Below are 10,482 nucleotides of genomic sequence, written 5' to 3' on the forward strand. Positions count from 1 at the left end.
CAAACTTATGAACTTCAAGTTCTTCTATTCACTCAAAATGCGCCGAAACGTACTTAGACTACTCGGATTGACGCTAAATTTTGCGTGCAAGTCTTAAATGACATTACGGAACTATTTCCGGTCTCGGAATTCTGTTTGGACCTCGATAACACCAAAATCCGCTCCAAACAAAATTTAAAGAACATCAAAATTCTTCAAGAACCAACTTCCACAATAGGCGCCGAAACGCTCCCGGGTCATCCAAAACCCGATCCAGATATACGCTCAAGTCCAAAATGATCATACAAACCTGTTGAAACTTTTAAATCCTGATTCCGAGGTCGATTACTCAAAAAGCATCCTATAGTCAATTCCTCCAACTTAAAGCTTCCGAAATTAGAATTTTTCTTTCCAAATCAACTCCGAACTTCCCGAAATTAAATTCCGACCACGCGTACAAGTCATAATACCTGTAGTGAAGCTGCTCAGGGTCTCAAATCGTTGAATGACGCGCTAGAGCTCAAAACGACCGATCGGGTCGTTATAGCTTTAGAGTTATCGTCTATGTGGGCTGTTTTGTAGGTGGGGCAGATGTGGTTTTGAAATTCTGTATAAGCTGTTTTATATAAGGTGTTTAGTAAAAATGGCCTCTCTTCTTATCTTTTACAGTTTATGAAATTTTTAGATCACGATCTAAAAAATCTTTTTGAGCAAATTAAAAATTTTATAAAAAAATATTGGACCTGGTCTAAAATTTTATAAGTTTTGCAAATATTAGATCACAATATAATGTTTTATCTGTAACTGTAAGGTTGAACAAATTGAAAGTTATATGAGCAAACAATAGATGCAAGTGTACCGTTATCTATAAGATGTAACATTTTGTAACGACCTTGTAGACAATAAAATTGTGTCGAGAAAATAATCGAGATTAAAAAATATTACAACAATCATAGTCTTTGATTTTAAATAATATGAGTATACAATGTCTATAAATTCTCTAATTCTTCTTTCCAATAGTAAATAAAATAGTCTTCGAGCTTAATCTTGAATTTTATTTTATTTTAATCCAAGTGCTTGAAGCTTGATCTTGAAGTATTTTTAATCCAAGGGCTTGCAACTTGTTCTTGAATCTTCGTCTCGATCTTTTAATCCTTAGAACACTTGCATGCTTGTAGCTTTTAGAGAAATCTGCAGCGTTTGATCCACGAGCTCTCTCTTGCTTCTTGTTATAACTTCTGGTTTTTTTTTTTGAGTTATGAAGACCCCTATTTATAGTTGTGGGAAGGAAGAGTTGTGATGAGAACAAACGCTTTCCGACCAATCAGTTTGAAGAATGACAATGCCGCATTTGATTGGCCAGAACATGTCACTTGCACATGTGACGCAGTTTCATTGGCTATTTAATTTGACTTGGCATGCTTTGTCATTTTGACATGTGGCATGATCCTATTGGCTCTTCCGTTCGACTAGGCGTGCCACGTCATTTCACGCGTGGCACCAAATTGGGCCTCTAGGAAGACGACATCCTTGGGCTTAATGAAGTGGGCTCATCACTTGCAGCCCAATTAAACGGGCTAGCCCAATAGATTTGGACCTTTATTTATTTAATCCATATGTATTGGACTTATATAATTAATTAAATTATATTAGCCCATAATATTTATTTGGCCTAATATATCTTGCATTTAAAATATAGTTCAAATAATTTCATAGATTTAAATCCAATAAAATTTAAATGCCTACAAATGCCCCTACGTCAAGACTTGTCGGGATATAAACTTTATCGACTAGACTTGAAGTACACTAGTAAGCAAATGCTTTTACTTCATGCAAGACTAAGCAGCAAATGCTTTTACTTCATGCAAACACTGCTTAGTCTTGTAGCACCAACCGCCTTTACGTGAAGTCAGCTTGATTGATTTAATTTCTTATAGGAAACAAATCATATTTTCAGGATAAACTCCAATTTTTGTTTGGTTCCACTTCTTTGATAAAAAAAGAACTAAATTAGAGAAAATGACTCCCGCACACTGACACTTTAAATTGCATGATTAAAACCTTTTCTTGTCAAAGAGTTGCTGGCCCAAAATCATAGTACATGTAGTCATGTAGATAGGCAATGTATGTAGCTATCTTACATATTTACATACTTTCCATGTTGATCAAAGCTTAACTACTCCACACTTGTCCTAATGGACTCATGAGTAGAAAAGACTTTTTTTTCAATTGAACTTGGCAAAATCATCAGAACAATCCAAGTACGTTCATATTATTTTAAAACTAATTGATGGCCATCCTTTATTGCAGTCCTTAAATATCTCCTTTTCGGACTTTACAAGGAGATTCCCTTGGAAATTTTAATTGTTGCCAAATTAATCTTCTCGACTTTACACCAGATTCTTCGTCACTTTTGTATCCTTATTCAACTTGGATTCTTATCCCTAAAAAAATGAAGAGTCCGTATTCCATTAAAAGTTTGCCACTACTCTACACAAATACCTATAAGAAGAGCCTGAACACTCCGTTTCTGCAACACCTTAATTTCCAGCATCACAATTGCATCGACTCTTCTTCTGAGAATAATGATGTTTTTTTTTTCTTTTCTTGCATGGCAACTTTCAGGTTGCTTGTTCAAAAGTATCCAAGCATGCATGCATGCTTCCTGCCATCCAATTTCCTCCGCAATGCTGTGAGTTTGTGGTGCCATAGGCTCACGCCAATCCTATTCAAGGATGGAGTTGCAGTCTTTCTCGAGAAGACTTCGCTGCCCAGAAGATGGTGGAGAATCCTTTGATTTTTGGACGCCATCGGCAAAAGACACCAAGCATGCAGCAGCTTCATATATATACTTTTTTCTGTGCTGATCTGTTTTTTTTTTCCGCCTCCTAACTTGCAGTTTTTTTTTACTTGCAGCACGCAAGTGATATAGATTGGCAAATTGAAGGAGAACCAGGAGTAAACACAAGAACCGCATATTGATATCCGCAAAGCTCTTCTACTTGTATTACTGGAGACCTCTATTCAACATTCAAATTGCAGAGGGCGTACGACACTACCATTCACTATCGAATTGAACCGTATGTCACAATGTTCACTATGTCGATTTAAGATTGTGTTGTTGGCGTCGATGTCTATCATCCCAGAAAGAAGCATGTGCTGCTAGCACTTTGGGACCAATCCGTATATAAAACCAAGAGGCTTCGTGCAGTTAGCACCAATATTTCGCATGTCAGAACTAGAACAATTGTGCTACTGCTGATACAGCTTGTATATGCCACATCGAGGAGTTGTGCCATTGGAACCAAAGTCCACCATGACGAGTTGAAGCGTATGACACAATTTTACCATCCTGAGTTGAAGCATCGTGCCAATGGCACCGTAGGCGCTGTATCCTTTTTTCTTTCCTTTTCTTTTGGAAGTTTACAACCGACCTCAAACAGTTGGTGTGCCCACCCCCCTTGTGGCTTGACTAAGAAGTACATGACACATCTCCTCTTTGCGGCTTGGCAAAAGGCTTGAGCGATTCCATCCTTGGCAAGCAAGCGCGTGATGCATTTCATCCTTGCGGCTTGGTGAGAAAGAGGTTTTCTATCCTTGGAGAAGGTACACGGCATATCTTATCCTCGCGGCTTGGCAAGAAAAGGCCTGGAGAGATCGTGTTCCATCCTTGAGGAAGGCACATGCAGTATCTCATCCTTGCGGCTTGGCGAAGGCATACATGAAGCTTCCACCTTGTTGGTAAGTTTGGAATAATATCTTCTGGAACTTGGCGAAGAAGTATGTGGAGCGTCCACTGTTTTAGCCTTCAAACTTTGTTGCAAGGTGCTTAAAATTCCTTTCTTTTCCTGTGAGAGATGACCCGAGTGAGAAGACGATGCCCCCAGTTGCGGCAAGGAGGACTTTGGCACATCTTATGAACCTTAATGTCGTATAAGATGAGATCCCCCTTTTTTTTATTCACAAGAATCATTTGCTAGTTTCCAAAGCTTGCGGTAGAAAATTCATGTCCGAAGCGCGAGCTTTCTGATTCTTTTGAAACCAGAATTCAACAGCTCCAATGTGTTAGAGGACTGAGGCGAAGGTCCTCCAAATTTTGTTTTTTTGCAGGTAATTAACTTGTGCCTAAGTGTAGATGATGTTTAACTTAAAAATATAATTGACTAATTATAAACCTTTGGTAAAACTAATTAACTTTATGTGATGGGGTTAAACCTAGTTAGTAATAATGACTTCTGATCTATAATTGATCTATGTGGATAATGTTTGAACATCGTTGAAAAAGAGCTAAATGCGATATGTATTTAATGTTTCGATATTAATAATGGAAAAGGAACATCAATCATTCAATCACAATAAATGACACTAAAGTAAACAAGGAGAATGATTCACCCAACATTGAATTAGGTGGATGATTCCTCCATCTCAAAATGGTCAATGATCGACAAATGGAAGAATATCACGATCTATCTTGGATGTGATGGAAAAGGTATAGAGTTATCAAACATTCAATGTCTTTTTAAAAGTAGTGTTTGTATTTATCTAGAGAGAGTCTGCTTTCTTTTCAATCCCCTTATGAGGGAGTCTCTCTTTCTATTTATAGGGACATTCCCCCAATTAACCCTAAAAGTATAAGTATAAAGAATATCCAACTAAATATTCTCTTAAAGGTCCTATTACTAAACTAGCCGTTACTGCTCTTTCTAATTCCGGACCTCGGCCATAATTGGCTACTCGATGATGAGTCCCATTAGTTACTAGTCGACCTCGGCCAAATTATGTTACATCCCGTGATTTAATATTAGAATTAGTCGTAGTAATCCATATGAGCTAGAAGGGATTATGTCACGACCCGAAATTCCCACCTTCGGACTGTGATGGCGCCTAATATTTTACTTGCTAGGCAAACCAACGTTAGAATAATATTATCCATTTTAAAACTATTTTTAAATTTATTAATAACAAAGGAACAAATACGGAAGTAAGGTCTGAAATATAGTGAATAATCCATAAGAACAAGCTGGGTGTTTGCTAGTTAAAATGTTTGTTTTAAGCTCTTGAGTTTTATGTCTGTTTAGAAGTATATTTTAAAGTTAATGTTCTTTAGCAGGTAGAAAATTTGTAGTTGTCAGGGGTCAAATATGCAGCCTTTAGTATATCGTGGTATTCTATAATTAGTTATGATGTACATAATATTCATTTACGCACCATAAATACTGTTGTATTGGTTTTTTTTGGGTTTTGTATGCTCTGATCTAGGGGGAAAAAGTTAAGGAAATTTGTTTCCTAATTTTGCTTCTTCATTGTCATAAACTTTATTTTTTTTGTTCTTTATCTCTGATATAGCAAAGGAAGAGTCATTCTCTTTTTTTTTTTTATCAATAATCAGTTCCTATTAGTAGCTCGTTTTCCTGGCTCAGAGAAAAGAAATACAGTGGCAGGAATAGGATTGATCTTGCACAAAATTCTGTTTGGTTTTTGTCCATTTGAGAACAAATATGTCCTAGCACGAGAGATGATCATATTTTGTGTAACTAGAGATTAATATATATTCTCCTTTTATAATTATTTTTTGTTTTTCATGTAGGAGAAAATTGAAGAAATTCAAAGTCAAAGACCAGAAACTCTTACAGAAGCTTCACCTAATGATGCGCTTGGTGTAGTCTTTGGTCCCGAGCATCCTGGCCATGTTTGAGGGTTAGGCTTGGGTGTAGTTCCAACGATGGCATTCAAGAAAACATCAATTCGAGTTGTTAGTTTCTGTATGAGTTCATCTAGTGCTAGCGCTCTACCTCCACAGTGGCAGCAAGAGGTGTCGGATATGATATCACAATTAAGTGCGCTAACAATCTTAAATCGAATGAACATCGAGAATATCTCCGAGGAGTTTGTTCATTTATTTCCAACTCCTCCACATGTACAAGTACTTATTTTTTCTTTATATAATAGATTTAAGTATGATGTTGCTTTGAAAATCATGATTCTCCCTCTTTCGTCGAATAGTTTGAGAGATAGCATGAGACAATAGAAAACTAAGTTTGGCATTTGTTACTATAATGGTTTGGGGTAGGTAGGATTCTAAAATCTGTTATCCTTGCTCAAGCAGACGTGCTGTTGTTTTTTGTGTGCTATTGTTTGTGCAAATTGGCAGAATACTTGTTTTGTGCATCTTTATCAATGATGATGTCTAGTTCTTATATGAAAACTCCTGCAACTAAACCAATGGTATTAAAGTGCAGCCGTCCAAAAATCTGGACACAATACAATATGGTTTGCTTATGGATTTATCATGACACATGTAGTAAAGATCATAACTATTGGAGTAGCTAATTTGATAAATATTTTGTTGCAGGCACACAATTTAGGAAGCGGCGCTCCGTCACCAATTTGGCCGAGAAGATTTTTTGATGGAAGTAACTGATAGGGTCCATCTCATTCAAAAGCCAAAGTAATAGGCATGTGCCTAAGGAAAATATTTGGCTGAGAATTTTTTTGGTTTGGTAGCCAACTTTGTTGAATTGTCAACATTGAAGAAAAAGAAGGAAAATCTTATTTCTACACACCAACAAAGAGAGAAAGAAAGAGTAAGGTTTCACAGACAAGGTATAAGAAAATAGTCTGTGAGAAAAATAGGGAGTAAGCGATATTGTAGTGAGGTAGGAATATCAAAAGAGGGTTATTTCTTTTGAGTGTTGTAGTGATCTTTGGAGTATTTTACTCGGACCTACAAAGTGTAAAATTCCTTGCTATAGTGATATCAGTTGCTTGTCTCGGGGCCGTAGTTTTTTTTCCTTATTCAAAAGGGTTTTTCACGTAAAAATCTTGGTGTAGTTGTCACTCTTTTATTCTTATTAATTACTGTATCTCGGTGCTACATTATTATTCCGCTTTTATTACTGTGAATATTATTTCTGTAGGGGGTTTATTCCCAACAACTGGTATCAAAGCATAGGTTTTGCTCGTTCACAGAAATACTATTCACTGTCGGTAGTACTATACTCGGTGAAAAATAAAAATGTTTGGAGTAAAGTACAAGGTAGCAAAATTTAACAGAGATAGCGGTTTCTCAACATGGCAAAGAAGGATGAGGGATCTGCTCATCCAACAAGGATTACACAAGGTACTAGATGCTGATGCCAAAAAGTCTGATACCATGAAAGCTGAGAATTGGGATGACTTGGATGAAAGGGCTGCTAGTGCAATCACGTTGCACTTATGAGATGATGTGGTAAATAACATCATTGATGAAGACACCGCATATGGCATTTGGACAAGGTTGGAAAGCCTATACATGTCCAAAACGCTAACAAATAAATTATACTTGAAGAAGAACCTATACACCCTACACACGGGTGAAGGTACGAATTTTTTGTCACATTTAAATGTGTTTAACGTACTAATCACACAGCTCGCCAATCTCGGTGTAAAAATCAAGGAAGAAGATAAATCAATCTTGCTGTTGAACTCGTTTCCATCTTCGTACGATAATCTGGTAACAACCATCCTACACGGTAAGACTACCATTGAGTTGAAAAATGTCACATCGGCTCTTTTACTCAATGAGAAGATGAGAAAGAAGCCTGAAAATTAAGGATAGGCTCTCATCACAGAAGGTAGAGGCAGGAGTTATCAAAGAAGTTGGAGCAACTATGGTAGATCCGGAGCTCGTGGGAAGTCTAAGAACCGATCCAAATCAAGAGTCAAAAATTGCTACAACTACAACTGTGATCAACCATGTCACTTCAAAAGAGATTGACCAAATCCAAGGAAGGGCAAAGCTGAAACTAGTGGCCAGAAGAATGTCGAAAACACAGCCGCCATGGTGCAAAACAATGATAATGTTGTCCTATTTATGAACTAGGAAGAGGAATGAATGCACTTATCAGGTCCAGAGTCAGAATGGGTGGTTGATGCAACATCATCTTACCATGCCACATCGGTAAGAGATCTTGTTTGCAGATATGTAGCAGGTGATTTCGGCACTATGAGAATGGGTAACACAAGTTACTCGAAGATTCGGCGGATTGGTGACATTTGTATCAATACAAATGTCGGATGCATATTGGTTCTAAAGGACGTGCGACATGTACCTAATTTGTAGATGAACTTGATCTCGGGAATTGCTTTAGACCGAGATAGATACGAGAACTATTTTGCAAATCAAAAGTGAAGACTCACCAAGGGATCATTGGTGATTGCAAAGGGAGTTTCTTGTGGTACGTTGTACAGGACAAATGCAGAAATATGCTAAGGTGAATTGAACACGTCACAAAATGAGATTTCTGCAGATTTATGGCACAAAAGGATGGGTCATATGAGCGAGAAGGGATTGCAGATTCTTGCCAAGAAATCACTCATTCCTTATGCCAAAGGTACAACGGTAAAACCGTGTGACTATTGTTTATTTGGTAAGCAGCATAGAGTTTCATTTCAGACATCGTCTGAAAGAAAATTGAATATACTTGATTTGGTTTATTCTGATGTTTGTGGTCCAATAGAAATTGAATTGATGGGCGATAACAAATATTTTGTTACTTTTATTGATGACGCTTCACAAAATTATGGGTTTATATTTTGAAAACTAAAGATCAAGTGTTTAAAATTTTCTAGAAGTTTCATGCTCTGGTGGAAAGGGAGCTGGCCAAAAGCTAAAGCATCTCCGAAGTGACAATAGGGGTGAGTACACTTCAAGGGAATTTGAAGAGTACTGTTCGAGCCATGGGATGAGACATGAAAAGACAGTTCCTGGAACCCCACAACACAATGGCGTATCCAAAAAGATGAACCGCACTATTGTGGAGAATGTCAGAAGCATGCTCAGAATGGCTAAACTCCCTAAGTCATTCTAGTAAGAAGCAGTTCAGACTACCTGTCACATGATAAATAAGAGTCCATCAGTTCCGTTGGCCTTTGACATCCCAAAGAGAGAGTTTGGACCAACAAAGAGGTGTCGTACTCGCATCTGAAGGTGTTTGGTTGCAGAGCTTTTGCACATGTACCAAAGGAGCAGAGAACAAGGCTAGATGATAAATCTGTTCCCTGCAAATTCATCGGATATGGAGATGAAGACTTTGGATACAGATTGTGGGATCTTGTAAAGAAGAAGGTCATCAGAAGTAGAGATGTAGTCTTCCAAGAAAGTGAAGTTAGAACTGCTGATGATATACCGGAGAATGCCAAGAATGGTATAATTCCTAACCTTGTTACTATTCCTTCTACTTCTAACAATCCCACAAGTGCAGAAAGTAGGACCGGCGAGGTTGCCGAGTAGGGAGAGCAACCTGGTGAGGTTATTGAGCAGAGGGAGTAACTTGATGATGATGTCGAGTAAGTGGAGTATCCCACTCGGGAAGAAGAAGAACCTCAACCTCTAAGGAGATCAGAGAGGCCTAGGGTAGAGTCGTGCAAGTACCCTTCCATAGAGTATGTCCTCCTCAGTGATGAAGGGGAGCCAAAAAGCCTTAAAGAGATGCTGTCTCATCCATAAAAGAACTATTGGATGAAAGCCATGCAAGAGGAAATGGAATCTCTATGGAAAATGGCACCTAGAAGCTCATTAAACTTCCGAAGGAAAAAAGACCACTCAAATGCAAATGGGTCTTTAAACTCAAGAAAGATGAAAATGGTAAGCTGGTCTGATACAAAGCTGGATTGGTGATAAAAGGCTTCGAACAGAAGAAAGATATTGATTTTGACAAAAAAATTTCACCTGTTGTCAAAATGACTTCTATTCGAATAATTTTAAGCTTAGCAGCTAGCCTAGATCTTGAAATGGAGCAGTTGGATGTGAAAACTGCATTTCTTCATGGAGATTTGGAAAAGGAGATTTATATGGAGCAGCCAGAAGGATTTGAAGTAGCATGAAAGAAACACATGGTGTGCAAATTGAATAAGAGTCTTTATGGATTGAAGCAGGCACCAAGGCAGTGGTACATGAAGTTTGACTCATTCATGAAAAGTCAAACATACATAAAGACCTATTCTAATCCATGTGTATAATTCAAAATATTTTATGAGAATAACTTTATTATATAGTTGTTGTATGTGGATGATATGTTAATTGTAGGAAAAGACAAGGAGCTGATCGCAAAGTTGAAGGAAGATTTGTCCAAGTCATTTGATATGAAGGACTTGGGACCAACACAATAAATTTTGGGTATGAAGATAGTTCGAGAGCGAACAAGCAGAAAGTTGTGGTTGTCTCAGGAGAAGTACATTGAACGTATACTGGAACGCTTCAACATAAAGAATGCTAAGCCAGCCAGCACACCTCTTGCTAGTCATCTAAAGTTGAGCAAGAATATGTGTCCTACAACAGTGGAGGAGAAAGGGAACATGGCTAGAGTTCCTTATTCTTCAGCAGTCGGAAGCTTGATGTATGCAATGGTATCCACTAGATCTGATATTGCTCATGCAGTTAGTGTTGTTAGCAGATTCCTTGAAAATACTAGAAAGGAACATTGGAAAGCAGTCAAGTGGATAATAAGGTACCTAAGAGGTATT

At 37.7% G+C, this 10,482-nt stretch overlaps 1 long non-coding RNA gene across 2 annotated transcripts; it reads left to right on the forward strand.

The window, feature by feature from the left end:
• The first annotated feature begins 2,491 nt into the window (after positions 1-2,491).
• On the forward strand, positions 2,492-6,751 carry LOC142180192 (uncharacterized). 2 transcript variants are annotated; one of them, XR_012708350.1, is made up of 3 exons: positions 2,492-4,089; positions 5,567-5,902; positions 6,332-6,751. It is a non-coding gene; the product is annotated as an uncharacterized LOC142180192 (long non-coding RNA). The 2 variants fall into 2 exon arrangements; XR_012708351.1 differs by having other exon boundaries at positions 2,494-3,720.
• The last annotated feature ends 3,731 nt before the right edge of the window (positions 6,752-10,482 follow it).

The sequence above is a fragment of the Nicotiana tabacum genome, chromosome 4 (assembly GCF_000715075.1).
Source record: "Nicotiana tabacum cultivar K326 chromosome 4, ASM71507v2, whole genome shotgun sequence".
Taxonomy (NCBI): Eukaryota; Viridiplantae; Streptophyta; class Magnoliopsida; order Solanales; family Solanaceae; genus Nicotiana; species Nicotiana tabacum.